At 40.0% G+C, this 25,865-nt stretch overlaps 1 protein-coding gene and 1 long non-coding RNA gene across 6 annotated transcripts in view; one reads left to right on the top strand and one right to left on the bottom strand.

Moving 5' to 3' along the window:
• Nucleotides 1-25,865, bottom strand: part of LOC138744465 (cGMP-dependent protein kinase 1-like) — a 592,254-nt gene that overhangs the window by 347,570 nt on the left and 218,819 nt on the right. The window lies entirely within an intron of this gene.
• Nucleotides 1-25,865, top strand: part of LOC138744467 (uncharacterized) — a 62,700-nt gene that overhangs the window by 23,424 nt on the left and 13,411 nt on the right. Inside the window, exon 4 of one of the 3 annotated variants that reach the window (XR_011345549.1) lies at nt 4,905-5,070. This is a non-coding gene — a long non-coding RNA (uncharacterized lncRNA). Of the gene's footprint in view, nt 1-358; nt 640-4,904; nt 5,183-25,865 lie in introns of those variants that run through there. The other 2 variants (XR_011345548.1, XR_011345551.1) reach the window with 2 other exon arrangements.

Below are 25,865 nucleotides of genomic sequence, written 5' to 3'. Positions count from 1 at the left end.
TTAAAAGTTCATTTTTTGCCTTCACACTTGGACGTCTTCCCTGTTGATCTTCGTGCAGTTAGTGACGAACATGGGTGACAAGTTTCACCAGGACATTGTGAGCATGGAAACATGGTATCAGGGATCCATCAATACTGGCCACTGACATGAGAGGCATCAGATACTGAGTACAATATAAATCAGTGGTAGAACCACTTTTAACTCAAATGTGCCACCATAATTATGCAATTAAACATACTCAATTCAATTAAAGTTAATTTAATGTTTCTCCAACTTCTGATGTGATACAACATATCTGAAATTATCTTTGTGTTCAGCTTCAATTTGTCTACATTATCATCCCCAATTTTTTTTTCAGGAGGCAAAAAAATGTAATTGTGAGTTGATGTTGACTTGTAAAATCTGGACCTGGACCTCATCTGGAGTTTGGAGGAGACACATTAGGAGACTGTATGATTGACTATTTAAAACTTAAGGAAAGAACAGGCCCTTGTTGTACATTCATGTAGTGGTCACAAGCCCAGACCTTTGGTCGTTAATTCTCGTAACAAGTGATGTAATTATCACCCATGGTCTGTGGACACTTACTGTTAATAATGATATACTATTGACCCAAATAAATATCTCTTGAAGAGTGAATTGCACTGGAATTTTCATTGTCATTGGATATCATTTACCCTCTGATTTGGAAACGTACAGTTAAATTCCAGTAAATTACACTTGGATTCCATCCAAAGCCATTAAAGTAATAGATTTGTAAACTCAACTCATGAGAAGACACTTCCATTCATTAGTGCACCATCTGGTTTTAGAAACATATACAGTAATGAATGACACTGGCAAGCATCAGTTTCCATTAACCAGTGGGAAATAATCATTTGTCGACGCTGTCCGTTTCCAATTTGAATCCATGCCCCATTACTCTTCCTAACACCAATGGCCTGGTTCCACAGATACAATTGGATAAATTCGCAAGATCATCGGCAAAAGATGAAAAGGGATAATGCTATTGACAATAATGTAACAAAGCAATATTGAAACAAAAAAAATCACAACTACTTTCATTCAAATTACTGTTATTAAGCGAACAGCCAAAGTGCAGCCAAATCCTCGTATATCAGGATGAACTGAAAACATTCCATTTATTCAAGCATCACCCACAACAATAAGCATCGTTGGGGGTATTTGAGCTACACATTAAGAACACAGAATTTTTCATTAATTTGTACCAAGATAATTGATATCAATAGACATCCCAGTAGGATGTTCTGTGCCTCTAGTTTTCGGAGGCAAGGAAATAAAGCAGTGCCGATTTCTGCCCTCAACACCAGTGACTTTGCATGAGGAATGTGAGAGAACGTAGGGCTCAACATGGCTGCACTGCCTTCCATCATGAAATAACATTAATGTAGATCACAGACCTGGAACACGGATGAATAGGGCGAGTTGCAATATTTTACTTTCTCTCTTACACACTCAGATCTGAATTGTTAACTGATTCTCTTTACACACATGCTGCCACACCTACAGATTTCATTGATTTTCATTTACTATTGAACAATACGCACCAGAGCAATGCCCTGGAGTTTGACTTCAAAAGTCAAGAGTCAATGGGGAATAAACATGGCACAAAATAAATCAATAAATGCTTCCAAAGGCAATAGGCAGGAAGAACTTTGCATTCAACACATATTTAATGATTTCACATTTCATTTAGGAAGATCGGATTGGGAGAATTCTGCCCTGCTATGACAAGTGTAGTGATCCTATATTCCAAGAAATCTGCCTCACAAACAGCTTGCAACAGACTTAATGTCTCTTTGGCTAATTCCTTTTCTCATTGGACGAGGCTCTGCCCTGAGAGGATGGTCTTGCTGAATAAAGCATGCAGGAGTCTCATGTTTTGTTTACATTCTAGCCAGATGCACTTCAAGTGAAGTTTCAGTAGTGGAGCAGGACCATGGAGCTCTCAACATTCCAGGCAGTCAATTGGTGCTTTTATTTTTAATGGGGGAAGCTGCATGATATTTATAGCAGCATCCACCTCCTGCCTTCGTCCGTCTTGATCCAAAATATCGCCTTTTCTCCCACTGATGCTGTTCGACAAGCTGAGATCCTCCAATCCTTTTTTTTTAGCTTCAGATTCCAACATTTGCCATCTCCTGCACATTTGAACCTATTCTTACAACTAAAGATAACGGAGCCATGATTACAATTTCTTCTCATCCCCAAGTAGTCCGCACATAATGGCATGATATACAGTGCACCTGTCTAGCATTACTGATTAACTTGTAACTTGTGCATCAAAATTCACGGTGTTCACCAGCAAGATAATTTACTTTGCCTCAAGTGATTGGGCTGTTAAAATCCAGGCAACTCAGTTCTTGGAGCATAATTATCTCTTCTTTGCTACTTTATCATGGGTAACTTGTCTGGTTCTAGAATCTAGGAAAGGAGGGAAATCCTAAGTCTGCACAATAAGATCTGCTGATATTCATGTCTGGAGACAATTTTAAAAAATCAACAGATTTGTTTTTTTAATTTCACAGAACATTCTATTCCAATTGCTATCTTTAATTACTGGATTTAAATTATTAACAATAAGTCCCTGGCTACTCATGAATATAAAATTTCAATATCCACCCAGCCCTCTTCGACAATGAGCTTCCTTTGTTTTGTCTCCTGACTCACTGCAGGCCGTTGTAAACCCAGCTCAGGCCATCACGCACACCAACCTCACCTCCATCAACTCCATCGATACCTCCCGTTGCCACAGGTACGTTACCGGCGTATTAATGTACCCATCCCACACTTCCTTCCACTGGACCGAAGATAAACGGGCTTGAAAGTACGAACTTCCAGGCTGAAGGACGGTTTATCTACTGCTGCTAGTGAGCAGCAGAATCTCAGCGAAATTGATGGGAAATTAAACTGGGGTTTAGGTGGATGCTGAATGGTTGCCACAGAATAAATGGGCTGAAGGATCTCTTTCCTTACTGCATTGCACTATGATGGTCCACACATCTGCTTCACTCTTGATCAGTTCAAGGATATAAATAAATCACAGGGAAAGAACAGTTCCTCTGAAACCCCTTCAACCAGCAGGGGTTAATGACAGAGTTCTTTCTGTCGTTCATTTCAACCAAATTTCTTTGAATTTAAAATGTATCACAGCTTGCCAGCTCTGACTTTGAGACTTATTTCTTTGTACTTTTCAAATATTAACTACCAAGGAAGATGAGCATATTTAAAGGGGAAAATGGCATCTATTATGGGGCACTGCAGCTAGAAATTTGACTGCACACTGCCAGTTAGTTCCTCTGTTGCCAAGGTTTCAATACAATAAGCTAGAAGTGTAGACATTTACAAAGCTGGTCATGAAGCATCCACACCCAAAATATCCAGAAGCATTTCACAAATTCAATCTACCCTCGGGAAGGTACTAAGTAAGCTTACCAAGCAGAAAGGAAAAGAGGTATATGTAAAAAGGGTTTGATAATGTATGGTAGGAAAAATGCTATCTGTTGCACAAACACAAGCACAATTGGCTCATTTCAGTGAAAAATTACCATTATAACAGTGGGTAAGGCCACACTGGGCACTTACATCCATCACACGACAGGAAAGACACAATTGAGCAGAACAGAATGCTGTGGAGATTCACCAAAATGCTACGTGGATGGTACCGCTCCAACTCGATCTATAAACTTGAGGATGACACCAGTGTCCTGGGCAAGATATCTAAGAATGACGAGTCAGAGTATAGAAGGGAGATATAGGGGCTAGTGGCTTGATGCCAGGACAACAATCTCTCAATGTCAGCAAAGCACAGGAGATGGTTGTTGGCATCCAGAAGAGAAGTGCAGCTCACTCCCTGGTTCACATCAACAGTGATGAGGTTAAGATAGCAGATACCATGGAGTTCCAAAGAGCAAAACGTCCAGCGACTTGTTCTGATGCATCTATATCTATACAATAGCCAAGAAAGCGTACCAGCACCTCTATTTCCTCAGAGGCTTGAAGAAATTGTTATTTATCTATATCCCTAACAACTCCTGCAGATGCATCACTGAAAGCATTCTTTCAAGGTGCATCACCCTGTGGTATGGGAACTGCTTCATCCAAAAAGCTACAGATGGATATGAACATGTCTCAAGCCATACCCTTTCATCGACTCCATCGATAGACACTCAGTGTCTTGGAAAAGCAGCCAACATATGTAAAGACTTATCCTACCCCAGGCAACGCTTACTTCACACCCCTCCCATTGGGAAGGAGACTCATGAAACGTGAGCTCAAGCATCAGATTCAAGGACAGTTTCAGTTCCTTAATTTCGCTCACGCAAAAAAAAAATGGCTGCACTGCCGGAGGTGCTCAACAGCAGCACCACCACTGGTGCAGAGCCACGGAGAGCAAGCAGCAGAGTCTCAGCACTCCCTCACAAAGTCAAAACATCCATTTCAACTGCTGTTGTCTCCGTACATGCTTTAAATGGCCTAGTAAAGGAGCTGATGGTGCGATATTATAAAATCCAGAATCCGCAGCGTCTGGGGCCAAGATGGAAGCACCCACGCCCGGCAGTGGCCTCAAGAGGTTGCAGACTCCTGGGAAACAAAGGACTGGTGCACATTGCCAAAAAAAATGGGGAAATCATCTCCGTTTGGAGCTCAAGTTGCCGATGGTTTGGACTGAAGGCTGTGTGGCTGTGGGAGGCAAATCCCTAGATGCTCAGTGACTTTGGCGGGGGCTCTCATTTGTTTTTCTTTCTCTGACTGTAAAGGGCACCTGGGAATTTCTGCTGATAGTGAATCTGTCGGCCTTACAGTAGACTGAAGGAAATTTCATGCAATATTACTTTTTCAGTTTTATTACATGACAATAAAAGAATCTCTTTATTTTGCAGTATTCATCAGGATGAAAAGCCTCTGCAGGTCAGGCAACCCAAGCAGCCTGTAGGAGTATTATGCTCCCCTCTAGCTTCTCCCTACTTCTTCATCCTTCATCTAATTCCTGGGAATAGGCATGGTGCCAGAGGACTGGAGGAATGCTAATTTGTCATCGTCACAAAGGTTAGACAAAACAACGGATGAGTTTCACCATCAGAACATAATGATCTGTCATTGCTAAATGTGTATAGTGCAATCTGTGGAGCTAATTTATGAGGGAATCATAGAAGAGAATTCTGAGAGAAAAAAGTTTGAAAACCACGGTTTTAATTGTACCTAATTGACTCGTTATGTGCACAGTTTCATAACTCCAAAGGAAATGGGCCAATGACAATTTTTCTCAAGCAAAATATTTCAGTAACAATTGGGTCCAGAGCAGTGATTCTCAACCTTCCCTTCCCACTCACACATGATCTGAAGCGATGCTTTACTAATCACAGATGGCATAGGGATTACTTAAGGTGGCATATGCGCGGAAAGAAAAAGTTTGAAAACCACTGGTGTAAATCTTTACTTAGTCAGGCACAGTCTTATTACCTGGTCTCAGCTGGTAAGCATTTGCTTGGATAAGATGATGCCTGAGCATTTAAAGTAAGGTATCAGGGAGTGTTATAGAGGATAGCACTATTGGACTAGTTAAACAAAGTCTAGAAATACATAAAGCCTGTGGGATTGAAAGGCATTGGACCTACTCTCAACTCAGGGACAGAAAGCAAAAAGAAAATACTGAAGATAATTTTAATGAATGAAAGATGTTATGCAGTGACATTCTGTAGAGTTTGGTACCTGGTTGATTGCTTTTTGTAGAATATATCAAGTATTAGGGCTTAAATGTACAATGGGGATAATGTGGATAAATCATTCTCACTGTGACTCAACACTCCTCTCTGCAACTGGATTCTGGAATTCTGGAAGGAAAGACTAGAGTGTGACAGAGTATATAGATATGTTTTTGGGAGATAAATTGGAAAAGGTTTGTTAGAGTAGGTTACATACAAACACTTTAAAACAGATCTTATTTGAGATACTGGAACTCTGCTTATGTTAGACATATCTACTCCACAGCTTTTGCAAGAGCTTTGGAGAGTGTCCAAGAGACTTCAGTAATGGATTGTTATTTACAAAAGGCAACAAATGAAAGATCTTGTTAGAGCCACAGATTATCTGGAAATGTTCATGTGGATTTTCAAGCAGAGTGAGTCAAACAGACTTTTTTTTCAGAGAGAGAGAGAGAGAGAGAGAGAGAGAGAGAGAGAGAGAGAGAGTGAGAGATCACTTCTACAATGTTACAGCCAGCAGAAGTAGCTGAGACTGGAACAGGACAAGCTGGCAAGCTTGTGGAAAGCTCCATTTGGAAGACACCTGGTCAAAGCCCTTGTGGTTCATGCAAGAGGAGAGGACTGGCTGTCTAATGGTTCACTTGCAATAAGAAAAACAAAAAGGTGACCTGAAAGAAAGAGGTTATTATCTGGAGAACCCTGAAGGGGGAAAGTTTCATCATCAAGACACTGAAGTGGCTGATTAAAAAGGAATCAATTGTGGATGTCCTGGAATAACAAATCTCTCTCTCTGAAAACTGACAAGAACCTTCCTAAATGGTAACCATTTACCTTTCAAGCACCAAAGCCTGGTGAACTTTATAAATGTTAAATTCTGTGCACAGTATAAGAATTGCCTGCAACCCGCTAACTTGGAGGAATGAGAAGTGAGATTGACTGTGAACCAATGAACTTTTCTGAACTTAGACACACATTACACACATGTGCGCTTAGAATTAGAAGGGGGTTAAGTTCGGTTAGTTAAGTTAAAGTGTGATTGTGTTTTCATGTTTAAAGATAATTAAAAGCAACTTTTGTTTAAGTAACCATTTGTCTTGGTGAATATCTATTGCTGCTGGGTTTTGGGGAACTCTGGGCTTGTAACAAGAGTCTCTCCGGGTTGGCAGAAAAACATCAAGCCTCATCATGCTATGCACATCTCAAGGCTATGTACTCAGTCCATTTCTGTTCATGCTGCTGACCCGTGGCTGTACTGCCAGATTCAGTTCAAACTGAATAATCAAATTTGCAGTTGATGCAATAGTACATGGTCTCACCAGCAACAATGAGTAACATCTCAAAGAGGAGGTTCAAAGGCTCGCAAAATTATGCAAGACCTACAACTTGGGTTCCAACATAGATAAGACAAAGGAGAAAACTGTGGACTTCAGGAGGACAAAAGTCGGGGAGAAGTCACGTGATGGAATAGTGGCTGGTCGAGTAGAATCAGCCCTCTCCAGAGAAAAGAATAAGTTTGAAAAAACAGAGCTCAATAAACATAAAATACAGGAAGAGAAAGATAAAGTTACAGAGGAGAGAAGAAGATGGCACCCAAAAGAGAGAAGGTAAGAATAACAGAGAAAAGGGAAGTAGGATAAGAAGATAAACACGATCAGATTTAATGTGTATAAGTAGATGACGTCTTTTTTGTTTGTATCCTTTTGTATAAATATTTTATTTTATTGTATTTTATATATTCAATATTTACTGTTTTTGGAGGGGGTGGGAAGGGGGAGGGAGGGATTGGGAAAAAAGAGAAAATGTCACTGTGCATATTTAAAGAGATGCATCTGTAAATATATTGGTTGATACGGTTCATATTAAAAAAACTGGAGGACAAAAGCCAACCACTCTCTTATACATCAACAGTTCCTTCATAGAGAGAGTGGAGAGAATAAAGCTCCTTGGAGTACATATAAGGGATGACCTATCCTAGACTTATATCATCTCCTCATTTGTCTGGAAGGCACAGCAGGCCTAGACATCCAAAGGAGGCTGAGGAGGGCAAGACTACCAGTCCCCATTTTGACAACTTTTACAAGAGCACATTTGAGAGTGTCCTGACTGGCTACATCTTTGTGGTATGGTGCTGTAAACCAGCAGACGATCTTGAATAAATTGGACAGATACGTGGATACGAGAGGTCTGGAGGGTTATGGAATGGAGCAGGTCAATGGGACGAGCGAAATAATGGTTGACACAGACTAGAAGGTACGAATGGCCTGATTTTCTGTGCTGTAGTGTTCTATGGTTCTAAGTCTATACAGAGGATCATTAAAATAGCCAAGAAGATCACTGATGTTTCCCTTTCCTCTCTAGATGACATTTACTGTGACTGTTGTCTAAATAGGTGTCAAGGAATTATAGAAGACCCTTTTCATCCAGCACACTACCATTAAGAAGGACATACAGGAGCATTGAAATCAGGTCTGCCAGCCTGGGGAATAGCTTCTTACCCCAGGCAGAGAGATTGATAAACAGTATTCCATTAACTGCACAAATCATCCCAAACATTTATATCTATTTAATTTGATTATTTAAGTGATCATGATGCTTTGCACATTGTGTGTTCACCGTGTACTGGAGTGACAGGTTTCATCAAATTGTATATTTACAGTCAGATGACAATAAACTTGAACTTGAAGATTTCCTTCGTCATGGACGGGTATCCCTGGCCATTGATCAGCAGATTCATCTGCCCAGCGTTTTTAGTTTTACAACCATGAATCCCAATTTGTAGAATCAGCTTGTAAAAACCATCCACCATCTCCAATCCATGGCTTCACATGACCCTGAATGGAAGGCTAAACAGGTTCTACCCAAGGGTGACCTGTAGAGGATGTTGGACAAAAGGAGAGCTTTACACCTCCTTTTGCTAAGTAATTGTGCAGCACCAACAGTGTGTGTGTGTGTGTGTGTGTGTGTGTGTGTGTGTGTGTGTGTGTGTGTGTGTGTGTGTGTGTGTGTGTGTGTGTGTGTGTGTGTGTGTGTGTGTGTATTTGTACGTGCACACACAAACACACAAACAAACACAGAGTATATGACAAAAAACTCTCATATCATTTCAAATGAAACTATTTTTATTGGTACAGGAACAGCTGCTACCCCTCCACCATCAGATTCCTAAACAACAAACTCAATGAGAGACTCGTTAAGGACTCTTATTTTGCACATTACTTATCACCAAATATTTTATTTTTCTGTATTGCAAGTCAATTTGTTTACATTTCCCTCTTGCATATATGTACTATATCTTTTATCTTGAGGACAATAAGTAGAAATTCTGCCTGGCCCACAGGATAAAAAAAAATCTCAGTACTGTATGTTTTGTCATGTATATTCTCTGAAAATAAATTTGAACATTTTTAAACTTCTAATTGGGTGATTGACTTCTCTCAGTCATGAAATGTTTGTGCACATTCTGATAAGTGTGATAGCCCCTCTAAAATGGGGATCTGCAGGCTGAGTTCTCAGCCTAGGTGCAGGGCCTTATTCTTGAGGTTTCAACAGTTTTGGAAGACAATCACCAACAGAATATTAGAGAAAGTCAACTTCTTCATATCACACAAGTCAGTGACAAGGATCGGGGATTCAAGTTCTGACCCACTCTCCCTCTGTCTACTTTATCAGTATCATTCACTTTTAAGAACTCCAAAATGTTCTTGCCATCCTTGATATTGAAGGTTACGGAGCCTACCCTGTTTATCCTTTCCTGCAGGAGATAACCTCCTAGTTCAGGTGTCGTTGTAGCAGAATTTTCTAGCTCCCTTTGTCAGTGCCTCTGTGATTTATAGAATGGCAACAGGAACCGAACACAAAACCTCAAGAATGCTCCTCTTCAAGAATTCCCAGCTGGTGGGATTGCAAGATGCCCCAAAGCAAAATTCAGAAGGACTTATCACAAGGAAACTAAGCAGAGCGTTGTTGTCAGTTTTCAACAGTATTTACAGGTGTGCTGCACACCTTCACCCCTTTTTACAGTGCGGCAGTTGCTTGTCATTTCCATCAACATGCCATAACGAGGTGATTTCTGTAGGTATTTCACGTGCTTCCAGTTTTACAACACACCAGGTCTGCTAGTATAGAAATTCACAGCAAAAAAAATTTGACCTCAGAGCAGTGATAATCCTGGGCATGAATACTGAACCTCATCAGCTTTTCAGACTTCACAGGCTGTTGGACTCAGCTGTGAGTTGCATTTGTGAAACAAAGAAGTTGCAGAATTAATTAAATAAGCATTTCAAAAAAATTGAAATAAATATCACCAGAAAGAAAAAAATATCTTACATATGCCATGTAAACTTGAGATTCCTGATGACTTCTTGAGCCCTGAGTCTTGAAGTTTATTGGAACAATGGAATTCACTTGGATTGAGAATACCATAAATGACTTCATGTTGTCTACATTTTTTGCCATGTGATAAAGAAATAATCAGACTGTCAAGATCTCTCTCCACACTCGAGACTGAATACAAGAAACAAATAAAGTAACTCACACATCTCCAGGGCAGAAGCAGACTTATTTGCTTAGTATGGACAGCAGCTGTGCCAGGAAAAGCAATGTATATATATTTTTGACATGAAGCAGAGCTGCTTAAACTAATACAGGTGCTTTGCCTGCTCACTTCACAGTTAACTCCAAATACCATGGCATCCTCTGGGTAATTCCCCACAAGAGTTACTTTCCCCAGATCTAAGCTGGAAAAACTGCAGTCGTCCATTTCAATGCAATCTGTTTTCTTTCACAAGGTTAATAAAGATTAGCCAACTGGAGGGTACAACGTTGCCTCTTTAAGTGCTAGATAAACGAAAACCATTGCTATTCTCAGTGGTGGTGATACCACTGAGATGCTCTTATGCCATTGGTACTGTATCTCTGTGTATGGCTGGCCTGCCTCCTCCCTGTAACTCCTCCCACTAGAATTCCCCAATAAAGGCGATTACGCCCGAGTCCATCCCTCAGTATGAATCCTGGAATTGGGCCAGTGTCTAGTCTTATGGTAATAAAATTTATATGCTCTCAATGACACCAAAAGACTGAAGTTACTAGACGACAGGCTTTTATTACCATAAGACTGGACACAAGCTCCTGCTGCTGGCCAGATCAACGATCTGGATGATAATGAGGTGAATTCGATCAAGTTTGCTGATGACACAAAGATAGGAGGCGTTGTGGACAGCGAGGAAGATTTTCAAAACTTGCAGAGAGATCTGGACCAGTTAAAAGAATGGGCCAAAAAATGGCAGATGGAGTTTAATGCTGACAAGTGTGAGGTGATGCATTTTGAAAGGGCAAACCAAGGAGGGTGCTAGACAGTTAATGATAGGGCACTGAGGAGTGCAGAGGAGCAGAGGGATCTGAGAATACAGGGACATTATTCCCTGAAGGTGGTGTCCCAAGTGGATAGGGTTATAAAGAAAGCTTTTGGTATCTTAGGCTTTATGCATCAAAGTGTTGAGTATGGGAGTTGGGATGCTATGTTGAAGTTGTTTAAGACATTGGAGAGGCCAAATTTGGAATATTGTGTGCAGTTCTGAGTGCCTAACTATAGGAAGGATATCAAAAAGAATAAAAGAGCGCAGAGAAGATTTACTAGGATGTTGGCAGGTCTTCAGGAGTTGAGTTACAGGGAAATATTAAACAGGTTAGGATTTTATTCCTTGGAGCAAAGAAAAAAGAGGGGAGATTTGATAGAGGTTTACAAGATTTTGAGAGGTACAGACAGAGTGGATGAGAATAGGCTTTTTTTCACAGATTGGGGGAGATAAATACGAGAGGTCATAGTTTTAAGCTGAAGAGGGAAAGGTTTAGGGGAAACATTAGGGGGAAGAGAGTGGTGGAAGTGTGGAATGAGCTGCCATCTGATTTTGTGAATGTGGACTCGATCGTGTGATTTAAGAATAAATTGGATAGATATATGGATGGAAGAGCCCTGGAGGGTTATGGAATGGGAGCAGGTCAGTTGGACTAGGAAGAGGATATTCAGCAAAGATTGGAGGGGCCAAATGGCCTGTTTTTTGTGCTGGAGTATTCTTTGGTTTGATATAACCCTCTATTTTTCTTGTATCCATGTGCCTACCTAAGAGTCCCTATTGTATCAGTCTTCAATACCTCTAGTGGCACTCCATTCCAGACACTCATCACTCACTTTAAACAAATCTCCTCTGCTATTTACTGTGTTGCCTTGGGAGAAAGGTGTCTGCTGCCCACCCTATCTATGCCTCTCATTATTTTATCTACCTCTATGTTACCTTTCATCTTCAATCTCTCCAAAGAGGAAAAACCATATCTCTATCAATATTGATTCATAAAGCATGTTCTCCAATCCAGGCAACATCTTGGTAAATCTCGCACCCTCTCTAAAGCTTCTGTAAAGAAGTGATCAGGACTGAATGCAATACTCCAAGTGTGGTATAACCAGGAATTCATAGAGTTGCAGCATTTAACAGAGTTCTTGAACTCATTTCAATGACTCCTGAAGGTCAATACACCATGTGCTTTCTTAAAAACTCTATCAATGATTGGCAACCTTGAGGGATCTATGGACCTGGACCTCACAAACTCTCTGTTCTTTCATACTGTTAGGAATCCTGCAATTAAACATGTATTCTGCCTTCATTCAACTTTCAAAGGGCATCTCTTCACACTTATCCAGATTGAACTCCTTCTGACACTTCTCTGCCTATCTCTGCATCCTATCTATATCCTGTTGTATCAGTTTACAACTTTCCACACCTGAAATTCTCAACGGGACCATACGACCTCATAAGCCACAGCATATTTCAGAAGGCAGGGGTGGGGGGGGGGGGCACTGACTAAAATCAGTAGGAGAACCATAAGGCACCCATAAATTGAGTAGAGGCCTAAAGGGGAAATAGCCAAAAATAAATGGTTGAGAATGGCTGTTCTACACTCTTGACAACACCTCCAGCTTTCATGTTATCCGCAAACATACTGAGCCATCCCTCTACTTGTCTATTCACTCACTTACAAAAATCACAAAGAGCAGGGGTCCCAGAAGAGCTCCCTGCAGAGCACCACTCCAGGCAGAATATGTTTCATCTGCATTCTGCAGGCAGGTCAATTCTGATTCCATGGAGGACCTTGCTAAATGCCTTACTGAAATCTACATCCAGCACCTTACTTAATCAATATCTTTGTCACCTTCACAAAAAAATTACGATCTGTTCCTCACAAAGTTGTGTTGTCTAAGCCTAAATGCTCGGAAATCTTGTCCATAAAATTCCCCTCCCAGGATTCTTCCTCTTACCTTTCTTAATTGCCAATGCCTCAGCAATCTCTACCCTCACTTTCTGTAATAAATTGGGGTATATCCTGTCCAGTCCCGTGGATTTAAGAATCTGAATATTTTTAAGATCGAGCACTTCCTATATCTTAATCTTGTCACGCTCCAGCACGTTAGCTTTTTTGTTATTATGATCTCTCATTCACCAAGGCCCCTCTCACTGGCGAACATTGAAGCAACGTATTAAGACCCTCCGCCTTCTCCTGATCCCTTTCAGAAGTTCCTTCTTGGCTACCATGTAATTCTCATGAGCCCCATAGTGACTTTACTTCCTAAACCTTATGTGTGCTTCCTTCTGTCTCTTGTATAGCTGTCCTGCTGTCTAGACAATTATGGCTCTTTACCCCACCATATTTTCTCATTCTCAGTGGTATAACCCATCTGAAATCCCACAAAAGTAGATGCTAAACATCCTCTCCACACTTCTACTGTGTATTTACCAGAGAATATCTGTTCTCAGTTTATTCTCCCATGTTTCTGTCTAATCTCACCTTAATTAGTCCTTCCCCCATTAAACACTTTTTGATTTTGCCTACTCCTATCTTTGTCCATAATTATGCTAAAGGTCAGAGTCGTGGTTACTGTCTCCGCAATGCTCACCCACTGAGAGGTCAGACACCTGACCAGGTTCATTACCCAGTATGGCCTCTCCTCTAGTTGGCTTTTCCAAATACTGTGTCAGAAATTTTTCTTGGACACACCAGACAAATTCTGCCCCATCTAAACTTTATGCACTGAGGAGATACCAGTCAATATTACAGACGTTAACGTCTCCCACAACAACAAACCTATTGTTTTTGCATCATTCCAAAATCTGCTACTCAGTGGCCTGGTGACTACTTGGGAGCCTATACAATATTCCCAATACTGATTAGTCCCTGTTTCTGACTTCCACTCACAATACCACAGCAAACAATCCCTCCACATCACCGTTCATTTCTGCAGCTATGATACTATCTCTGATTAGCAATGCCACAACCCCTTATTTTAATTCTCTCCTTTTCCTTTTTGAAAATCTAAATGCTGGAACATGCATCAGCCAACACTCTGTAATAGCCACAAAACAGCTGGTGACTAGGTGATGGGCTAGTGATTGAGTGATGGAAGAATTGGTGTCTGGGTGATAGGGAAGATGGTGACTGGATGATGGGAGGGGGTAGTTGGTGATTGGGTGATGGGTCGGTGATTGCGATGGGTGATTCTGCTCCTGCACTCCCACAGCCTCTGCAGTCACACCATCGGTAAGCCGGGCTCCAGTACGATCAGGAAGTCTTCAGCATTCTCAGCCAGTCTCAAACCAATCTCCAGCAGTCCTAGTGCAAGTCCTTTGACTGCTTGCACTAGCAGCTTGAACTGCACTAGCAGCTACAGGGTTCACTGTCCTGTGGGGTCGTCTCCTTTCCTCCTCAAACAGGGGGTGGACTCCTCATTTTCTGGTGCCCTGTGTCAGTCCTCTGCTTCCCAGGAGTCTGTATCCCCTCGAGGCCACTGCCAAACACAAGTGCTATCACCTTGGGCCCAAACCCCATGGTCACAGGATTTTAAGATAAACCACCATCAACTCTTTTAACAGGCTGTTTAAAGCCTGTATGGAGCCATTGATAGTAAGACTGGGTGGTGGAACCCTGCGGAGGAGCGCTGTGAGGCCGCTCCCTGTTCTCTGAGGGTACATCCCAGCACCAGCTCCTCTAATGTGGCAGCCATTTCTTTTAGTGACTGTTTTTGACCATGTGTTATATATTTTACCATAACATTTGTGTTTATCCATCCCATGTCCATGTCAGGTAATGCTGTGGCTTCTTTATGAGATTTCATGAAACATCAATTCTCCCCAACGTCAATAACGTGCAGTATAAAATTTTCCTTGCTGAAACCTGAATGGAGGAGCAGGCAAGGTTGTGTCAGTGTCAACATCTCCTTTGATAATATCTGGTTACAGCTCACAAATGGAAAGTAATTTTCTGGCAGATTCTGATTTTGCTAAATGAAAATCTGCCAAACATCACTTTCATTGAAACTTTAAAGAGGATATTTAACCATCATGGATGATAGATCCATGAAAGAGGAGCTCCACTCCTTTCTCGTTGACTCTGTAAATCTGACCTGGTTCCTGTTCACCAGTTGCTCAACTTCATGACTGGCTTTTAATCTCGCCAAACTTCCTTCCCTTAATTTGTAGACTATGTGGTTGGATGTTCTATCCTTTTAAAGCAGTGGCGGATTGAGACACAAAATAAATAAATAGTGGTGATTCAGTTCATTCCGCAGATATTTTGTTTATTTGTCTGTTCCTGTGATCATTCAGCAGATTTCATGCTCATATCAATCTTTTCTTCCCCTTTCTGCAGGCATTCTGATGAATGGAATTTGACTAAAGGTTAATAATCAATCTACATCTGACCATTTTATTTGAAAATAACCTGAATATCTGAAATGTCCCCCACTTTTATGAAAATCTAGTTGTCTTCTCCCTCCTTCATTATCTACTTAAGTAATTTAAGGATTTCACCAATGATACCCAGACTTTGAAGGACAACACAATGCTGCAGCAGTTAGTGTTACTTCTGATAGCTCGAGAGAGAGAGAGAGAGAGAGAGAGAGAGAGAGAGAGAGAGAGAGAGAGAGAGAGAGAGAGACAAGATTATGGATAGACAATCAAACACCTACTCAAGTAATTCATCTTGACCTTTTGGATTTGTTTCACTTCAAAGATAACAGCATTATCAAGAAAATACAATGAAGAGTAGGCTACACTGTGCAGTCCGTCCATATTCATACTATCTCAATTCCCTATGTTTACCTGTATCCTTATTCAACTACCTTCGTAGAAATTTAGAGAGAAGAAAAACACATGGTCAAAATTAGTAATGGAGCTACGTCTAATTTAATTCGACCATCTCAGTGGCCCTTGAATAAAATGTTTTCCATTTAGTACTCTATCGGCATCCATCTAGTCAGAGAAACACTAGAAACAATCCATTTGTATCTATTCCCAAATTAAAAACGTCTCCCTATTCTCCTTTTTTTTCCCTCAAGAGCACAGCTCAAATGTTTGCCTACATCCTGGTGAATCTAGGCTGTGCAGTTTCTGACCAGAAATATTTCACATTACAAAATAACTCGCCACCCTTTTGACCATTCATTCAAATTTAGTTAACATTCATAACCCCGGTACCATTCTTCATTATTATTTTCCTTTAGTGCTATCCCTCCAACTGATACTTCTAAAATAGCTTCAAATTTCTTTTTTGTTTTAAGTTTTGCATCAAAAAATGAGGTTATTGCTCATTCAAATTGGTACTCTGCACATGGTTACAGAAACCACCAAGATTTACATGCTAAAAGTGATTTTTTGTTTTGCAACAATGACTGCATTCCTGAGTTTCCAGCATTATTCAAGAGATTGAAAGACAAAAGTTAGTCAATTTCCTCAACTATTGATAGCAGAAGATTTTTTTAAATTTAATGGTACAGCATGGTAACAAGACTTTCTGGCCCATGAGCCCCTGCTGTCCAAATACACCCAGGTGACCAATTAACCTACCAACCTCTTACATCTTTGGAATGTGCGAGGGACTCAGAGCACTCGGAGGAATCCTGTGCAGACAGGAGGAAAATGTAAGAAGTCCTTACAGGCTCCCTGTAACTGAGCAAAAGAAATAAACACTGAATCTGGATGACCGGTCCATTCCTGAGTTAAGAGGTGGTGCAAGGCAAACTGGCAGATGGAAAAACTAACTGACCATTTTGTTCCAATAGTAATTTTTCAATATCCCCCAACTCAGCAATAAACATCAGTTCAGAAAAAATACCAATAAAATGATTTCCTTTTTTCTAGAAAGCTTCAACAATATAGAATTCAAGACCACAATTGCATTGAAGTAATTGCAATTACTTATTCAGACTAAAATAGCTTTGTGAACAATTAATTCTCAGTGGAATAATAAACCATATCTGAGGACTATCAATCCAAGAGATTGATTTTAATGAGAGTCTCAAAGTGGAGAAATATAGAGACAAGGAATTCCAGAGTTTAGGATCGAGGTATAATGATCACAAATTATCACAAAAGATATTGGGGCAAGCGACAGCTTAAATCCATATTTTTCTCAATTTACACATGAGATATGTGTCCTCCTGGTAGAGGACAAAGTTTAATATTTCATCTTTGAGTAATCTAATGAGTCTGTGACCCTATTTAGACATTTAAATCAAACCAATCTTAAGACATTGATTACATGGGAATTTAAATTCCCCAAGATTCAAGTTGCCTGGATTCAGGAATGGAGTCTGAGGTCATGCTGAGTCTCAAAGACACAGACTACTTCCAGCATTGAGATATTGCTTTATATTAAGTTCCTTGGCACAACTTCCCAGCTTTTAAGAGCTGCATTTAGGCTTTAGCCTGTCTAGTTTAAATTATGTACTAGAGGATAAAAGTAAGAAAGTTTATTGTCCAAATGAATTAATGCAAAGCCCTCAGCCAAAATTCAATTGTACTAAGAATCTTAACTGACTTTTCACTCTCAATTTTCAAGTACATTAAATATAAGCTGTGGAGATTCATGAGCATCTTGAGAAATTACAAGAATCTGAAAGGTACTTTTTAGAGAAGTTACTTTAAAATAAAGGCAGTGTAGCAAATACGGAGTCCTGCCTTCATTTGAGAGATCTCCCGTGGCAATGTATATCAATGATTAGGACTCAGATACTCAGTCACAAATAACAACATTTCAGACAATGCTAGATGAATTCAAAAGAAGCAGCTCTGAAAGGGCAGTATGGCTAATATCTGTATTGGTAAATGAAACTTAATATAGGACATAGGTAAAATATTTTACAAAGGAAATAAGAGTGGGTGATTTTAAAGACCGTTGATGAGGTTGAAAGTGACATTCACATTTATTTATCATATATATTTTTAATTGAGCTATGTCCAGCACTGGCAAGGCTAACGTATATTACGCAGACCAGTTGCGCTAGAAAGGTTATGGAAGTTGACGTCTTCAACCATCGTGGCTCTTTTAGATTGGAAATCTCAGATTTAGCAATTATGAACGAACAGTCCAATGGTTCAAGTCAGATTGAAGTGATACTTTGAGAGGAATTTGATCTGACGTCACCCCTATGAACTTGTCATTATCCATTTATAGTCAATGCTACTAGTTGCCTAAGGAGCGCTACCATTTCATATATCTTAATGGTGTCAAACCAAAATCAATATGGCAGAATGAAATACACAAACATATTGGAGAAACTCAGCAGGTCACGCAGTAAAAAGTAACTAATGCTTCGGTCTTGGCTTCTTCTTCAGGATCCACTCGACCCCAGCATCTGCGAACCTTCTTATTCAACTCCATTCAGCTTCTCCACTGTGAAGTTTCTTCAAGGGATGCTTATCCTGAAGGTGTTCTCCTTCATTCCTTTACTTCATATAGATTCTGTGAGATTTGCTGAGTTTCTCCAGTACATTTGTTGCTTGCACTCGACCACAGCATCTGCAGACTTTCTTGCTTATATTTAAATTTAGACATACAGCACGATAACAGGCTATTTACGTCCAAGAGTCTGTGCCACCCACTTTACACTCAATTGGCCTACAACCCCCAGTACGATTTGAACATTTAACAACAGAACAAATGGTAAATCATAAACATATAATAGTGTAATAGAGGGAGTAATGATAAATTTCTGCAAGGATGGGGCTAAATCATGGACATCCTGGCCTGTGCCTGATGTCAGCCTAACAATCCCCTGTCTCCCACACCTGGTTGCACTACTCGTTGGTTCTTCCTGTGTCCAAATACTGCAACAGAATGGACCACAAGCAGAAATGATGGATTCGTAGATGTACATTACACATAATCTTGACACCAAGGGAGGACGTGTCACTTGATTCTTGGATGCTTTAACCCAGCAACCCAGGTTCCCCCACATCCACATAAGGTAATGTCCAGAGAAAGATGCTTCTAGCTGGTTAGCATATGTGAGCCATGTACCTCTTTTGCTTTCACCACATATTAAGTGGGAATTAAAAACTATTTAATAGTGGGAAGTTCTGGGTATGGCAGGGAAGAAGCCTAACATCATAGAAACACAGGTTTACAGAGACACAAAAGCAACCCACCCATCCATGTTACAGAAGGAGTTTGTTAATTAGCAACATTTTTTTCTTTTCAACATTGAAATTTCATGTCCAAAATACAGAGTACTTACGTTAAAATTCAAAAAGGTACATTGCACTTAAATCATATCATTTCATCCAAGATACTCCCATTTTCATCAAACAGATTATATTGTATTGATATTATTTTGTGATTAAAATATGATTAAAAAAGGAAAATCTAAACCTACTACCAAGAAAGAAACTGTATGGTCAAAGCAAAAGAATTCTTATCAAAATGATAAATTATGTCATAGTTAACATTTCCACCTTCATAAGAAATCAAAGATTATAAAAGTAATTCAAAAAGGGTCCCCACAGTGCTTGAAAATTTACATTCAAATCAGAAATTGAGCATCTAATCTCTAAGTTTAAATATAACGTCACGTAGTCATTAAGCATGAGTAGGCCGGGTAACGTACCTCCATCTGAGCCTGGCCATAAGAGAAATAAAAGCTAATACATGCATCTCAGATGCCGTTCATGTTACCTCTCTCTTTCCAACAATACCAAATAAAGTAATTAGGGGATTTGGTTTAAAATTAACCTTAAAAAGCACAGAGAAAGTTTGAAATACTTTGATCCAATATTTCTCAAGACTCTGGCAACTTCAACAAATAAAAAAAACTGAAGCTAAACAAAGAAAGCAAAGTAGAAGTACAATGGAAGGCAGCAATACCTTTTATAAGGAAGCTGCAGCATAGAATATCCAAGGCCCCCAATGCATAAAAGTAATTGAATGTAATAGAACGCACCTCAGTGAGCAACAAAAGAATTGCAGCATTAAATAAATCAGGTAAGGTTGTTATCGTGCTGTATGTCTAAATTGTCCTTGCATGTCCTCCATTTCTCCATCATGCTCTTATTTATGTCAAAACTTTTGAAGTAAGTATGATGGCAGCAGTGTGAGAGAGTCTATGCACCAGTGGAGATAGCTGGGCACATTATGCCTATCTGACATGGGAATGCTTAACCAGATTGTGGATACAAATCACACAACATAAGCTTAGAAAATGAAATGCAGTTCATTTAATTAACAATATCAGCTATGATCCAATTGAACCAGAGAACATAACAGTACACAAACAGGCCCTTCGCCCTTCTAGTCTGTGTTGAAACATCTTTTTTGCCTAGTCCCACTGACCTGCACCCCGTCCATAGCCCTCCAAACCTCTCCCATCCATGTACCTGTCCAAATTCCTCTGGAATGTTAAAATTGAGCCCTTCATATGGAAGCTCATTTCACACCCCCACCACTCTCTGTGTGAAGAAAATCTCCCTCATGTTCCCCCTAAACTTTTCCCCTTTCGCTCTTAATCCATGTCCTCTGGTTTGTATCTCACCTACCCTCAGTGGAAAAAGCCTATCTACATTTACTTTGTCTATCCCCCTCATAATTTTAAATAGCCCTATCAAATCTCCCCTGATTCTTCTATGCTCCAGGGGATAAAGTCCTAACCTTTTCCTGTAACTCAGTTCCTCTAGTCCGGGCAACATTCTAGTAAATCTTCCCTGCACACTTCCAATCTTATTGATATCTTTTCTGTGACCAAAATTACACATAATACTCCAAATTTGGCCTCACCAATGTCTTATACAACTTTAACATAGCATCCCAACTCTTGCACTCAACATTTTGATTTATGAAGGCCAATATGCCAAAAGTTCTATTTACAACCCCATCCACCTGTGATTCCACTGTTCTACTGTACTCGTCAATGCCCTACCATTTACTGTGTATGTCCTTTCTTGATTTATCCTTCCAAAATGCAACACTTCACACTTGATGGCATTAAATTCCATATGCCATTTTTCAGTCCATTCTTCCAGGTGGGCCAGATCTCTCTGCAAGCTTTGAAAACCTTCTTTTTCCACAGCACCTCCAATCTTAGTGTCATTTGCAAACTTGCTGATCCAATTTACTGCATTGTCATCCAGATCATAGATATGGATAACAGCAATGGTCCCAGGACTAATCCCTATGGCATTAATCCACCAGTCACAGGCCTCCAATCTGAGAAGGAATCATCCACCATTATTCTCTGGCTTCTCCCATCCAGCCATTGTCGAATTCAGTTCACTGCTTTGTCATGAATACCTAGTGTCTGAAACTTCCTGACAAACCTTCCACATGGGAACTAGTCAAAGGTTCCATGTAGACAACATCCACAGCCTTTTCTTCATCAACTTTTCTGCTAACCTCCTTGAAAAATTCTATAAGATTGGTTAAACACAACTTACCATGCACCAAGCCATGTTGACTATCCCTAATCAGTCCATGACTATCCAAATAATTGAATATCCGATCTCTTAGAACATCCTTCAATAATTTACCTACTATTGACATCAGGTTCACCAGTCTGACATCAGGGTTACCTTTAGAGTCTTTTGAAACAACAGAACAATGTGAGCTACCCTCCAATCCTCTGGCACCACACCTACAGCTAAGGACATTTAAAATATTTCTGCCAGAGACCTTGCAACTTCTACGGGACTATCTTGTCAGGCCCTGGGGATTTATCCACCCTTATTTGTTTCAAGACAGCAAGCACTTCCTCCTCTTTAATCTGTATAGGTTTCATGACCTCACTACTTGTTTTCCTTTCTTCCCACAACTCTTTGACCTTTTTCTGATTGAATACTGATTTAAAAAAACATATCACTTTTGGCTCCAAACAAAGCCAACCACTCTGATCTTCATTTTGTCCCTTACCATCCTTTTGCTCTGTAGAAACCCTTAGGATTTTCCTTCGCATTGTCAGCCAAAGCAACCTCAAGTCTTCTTTTAGCCTCCTGATTTATTTCTTGAGGTTTTTCTTGTATTTTCTATACTTCCCAAGTACCTCATTTGCTCCATGTTGCCTATACTTGTTATACACCTCTCTCTTCCTACCTTCCCTGGAAGAGAACCCATTGATCTAGAAACCTGAAGCCATCATGTTGTGTCATCTTAATCTGAGACCTAGTGTCATGTATGTACTCTGAGAATAAATCTGACTGTCCTGAATCTGACTATGTCTTTCCAAATGTACAAAAATTCTAAATCGAAGTATCCTTTGCAATGGGTTTCCTACCAATCATGAAAGACTTAGTGGCCTTTAATTTCCTCGTTTATTCTTTCCTTTTTTTCCCTTCAACAAAGGAACAACATTAGCCACTCTCAAGTCCTTTACTGCCTCTCCTGTCACCAGTGAGATGCAAAAATCTTTGTCAAAGCCCCAGTAATCTCTTCACTGACCTCTTTCAATAACTGGGGATATATCCCATCAGGCCAAGGGGATTTGTTCACTTTAATCCTCCTCAAAAGACCCAGCTCTGCTTTTTTTTTGTGCAATCCACAAACATACTGGAGAAACTCACTAGGTCATACAGGATCCCTAAAGGGGTAAAGGGTAAACAACATTTCTAACCTGGTCCCTTCATTAGGTACAATACATATTTGTGTACTGCATTTGACCCCAGCACCTGCAGACTTTTTTGTTTAACAAAATCTCTTTCATTTTTTTTACAACATTTTATTTAATAATTTTAAAACCACCTTTGTAGTGGCCCGCGGTCCAACACAGGAAACGGCTGTTGAACATGGCGATTGAGCAAATAGCACATAGGATGAGACGCCCGCTCCCATCTGCCACAGGAATAGTGGTCAAATCGACCAATCACTGCCAGTGAATCGCAAGCGGTCCAATCCAGGCCCATGCATCCGGAACCCGGAACAGTCAAAAGGCAGCCAGCCCCACTCAGGCCATGCCCCGGTACTGTCATGGCCGGCTACCTTTAAAAGGCAGACCTGCAGCCCAATAAAGTCAATGTCAATTACACTCTCTTTATGTGAGAGTCTTCTTCCTTCAACCTCGTGCTATAACCCCATTATACCTCAAGATGTAAATGTAGAGACCCTGCTACACATTCATACATAAATATTGAATAAAAGTATATAAAGAAAATGCATATGGTATATATAGATATAAAAAAAACCCTCAACTATCCCACCCTCCACCCACTAGTCCAAATATAAAAGAAAGAAAAAAGGAGAATGCGGGTCCTCAAGAGGCTCTTGCACTTTCAAACCAAAACGTGGTTAATATGGGCTCCATACTTCCAAGGAAAAAATTATATGATGTAAATTATAAGTTGTTTTCTCAAGTGGAATACATGAACGTAATTCAGCATGCCACCTCTCCATCCCTAAATTCTGATTTCCAAGTAATGGCTATGCATTTCTAGAAAGAGCTAAAGCCCTTTCTGGTTACAGGTTAAAACAATTTTTGGAAGAAAATACTAAAAGTTAAACTCCCACAGGATCCTACGTTCTTTTTTGTTGGGTAATATTAAAATGGTTAGTATTAAATTATGATTAACAATGTATCAAATTGAATTTTTACACCACCTCTTTCTTGATCTCAAATGATTTAATGCATGAGCATTCTCCACATTATGCTCCCTATCACTGCCCATGTCTTTCTCCTGAGTAAGCACCAATGCAAAGTTTTCATTTAATACCGCATCTGCTTCCTCTGACTCCAAGCATGAATTCCCTCCTTTGTCTTTGAACTATCCTATCCTTTCCTTAGCCATCCTCTCGTTTCAATGCAAATATTAAATGCTTTGGAATTTGCTTTTTCCTGCCCATAACATAAGATAAAAATCTTGAAATATGCTGAGGTTTACTGACACAAGATATGGTGGGAGCTCATCAAATAGGAGCTGCATTATAAGGATGAGACCATTGTGAGCTTGTGTGAATATAGAGTACTGTCAATTTGCAATCTTACCAAACACTGTAATAGAAGAAAGGTTCACTGATAAGTTTCATGTTCAAACGGCCTATGCAACTAGAATGAGGAACATGACAGAGGAAGTTTAAATATTAACAGTATTCAATGCAAGGAGCCCAACAGCTGTTAGTGATCCGCTGCAGCAGAGCCAGATTGTTAACTGAAGGTTATGGCGACTTAAAGTCTTCTACCTTCTACAAGACTGTCTCCATAATAAGAGGTCAAGCACCACAGAATTTCAATACAAGTTGCCATGGAAATAATTAAATCACTTATAGTTTGGATCTTTCACAGAATAACAAACCTGAACTGTAAGCAGGGTGCAATAGGTAAGCCAGAGCTACACAATAGTAACATTCTGTCAGATTGTCATGGAGCAAAGAGGCACGTAGAATCGCACATTCTAATATGCCATTCATTCTATTTCTCTCACAAGATATGTCAACTAATGATCATGCTCATTGAAAATTGGAAGGGGAAAGAAATTGTATTTAAATTTTAATTTATGGTACTTGGTACTGCAGTTCAACATGCCTCCTTTTAAGAATATTAACAACCTGGAATATTAACAAGAAAGGAGGAAATCTATTAAGAAAGCGTAATAATGAAAAATGAAATGCAATTTATAGGAGTCAGATAACATAAAAATAAGAACTGGCATTCACCAAGTTCCTAAACTTCAAAACTCCCAAAGCTCTTCATAGTCAATGTTATTATTGTTTTCACTCTTGTTATATAAATTAAGGCATTCCAACCTCTGAAACATCAATGAGATACAAAACCAGACTTGAATGAACCAAACAAAACATCGGGAGAATTCCTACTCTCACACTAAACTGAGAAGTTTCATCATCTTTATTGCCAAGTTCTCTTCTGATTTCACCATCACATGGTACATTTCCAAGTCTTCTGTTCACTATATCTACTTAAGGGGATAGGTCAACAGCCACCCACAGGTCTATGGAATCCCACAGATCCAGTAACAACACTTCTTCTCACTTTGGTCTCAACGCTCTTCCCATTTTCTCTTCATCTCAGGATTTGATTCAACGTTGTTTCCCTCACAGCAAACAGTGAAGCTCGAGGAACTCAACAGGTCAGGCACCACCCGTGAGTAGAAATTAGTAGTCAATATCTGGAGTCGGGATCTTTCTTCAAGTCGTGAACCGAAGCGTTGACTGAAGATTTCTCTTCGTGGATGCTCCCCGACCTGGTGAGTTCCTCCGGCTTCTCACTGTTTGCTTAAGGTTTCAGCCTCTGCAGTTTTTCAAGTTCAAGTTTATTTGTCATCAGTTCAACCCAATGAAACAGCATTCTCTGGTCCATGGTGCAGAATAGTACAAACACTCATTCACACATACCAAGAAATAAATATATACATATATTAAAATAAATATTATCAATAAATAGTAGAATGGTGGAGAGTTGTTTTAGCATTTCAACAGTCATTCAGCAGGTCTCATTGCCTGTGGGGGAAAAACTGTAACTCAGCCTGGTGGTACTGGCTCTGATACTTCTGTATCTTTTTTCTGACAGGAATATTGGAAGCTGCTACATGTGGGTTTGCAGGCATTCTCCCTGATTTTGTGAGCCCCCTTTAAACAACAATTCCAGAAAATTACATCAATGGGGGGTGAGGAGGGAGGCCCCAATGATCCTCTCTGCTGCTTTTATGGTTCTGTGTTTGGTAAGAATGCAACAGTCGTCCCATACTGTGAAGCAGCTGGCCAGGGCACGCTTGATAGAGCTCCTGCAGAAAGTTGATAGAATGATGAGTTATAGCCTTGCCCACCTTAGCCTTCTAAGGCAGTGCAATTGCCAATACACGTTCCTGACAATGAGGACATATTGCA

Source organism: Narcine bancroftii, chromosome 10 (genome assembly GCF_036971445.1).
Source record: "Narcine bancroftii isolate sNarBan1 chromosome 10, sNarBan1.hap1, whole genome shotgun sequence".
Classification (NCBI taxonomy): Eukaryota; Metazoa; Chordata; class Chondrichthyes; order Torpediniformes; family Narcinidae; genus Narcine; species Narcine bancroftii.
The sequence above is the reverse complement of the archived record's forward strand: the minus strand, read 5'-3'. Positions and strand labels throughout refer to the sequence as shown.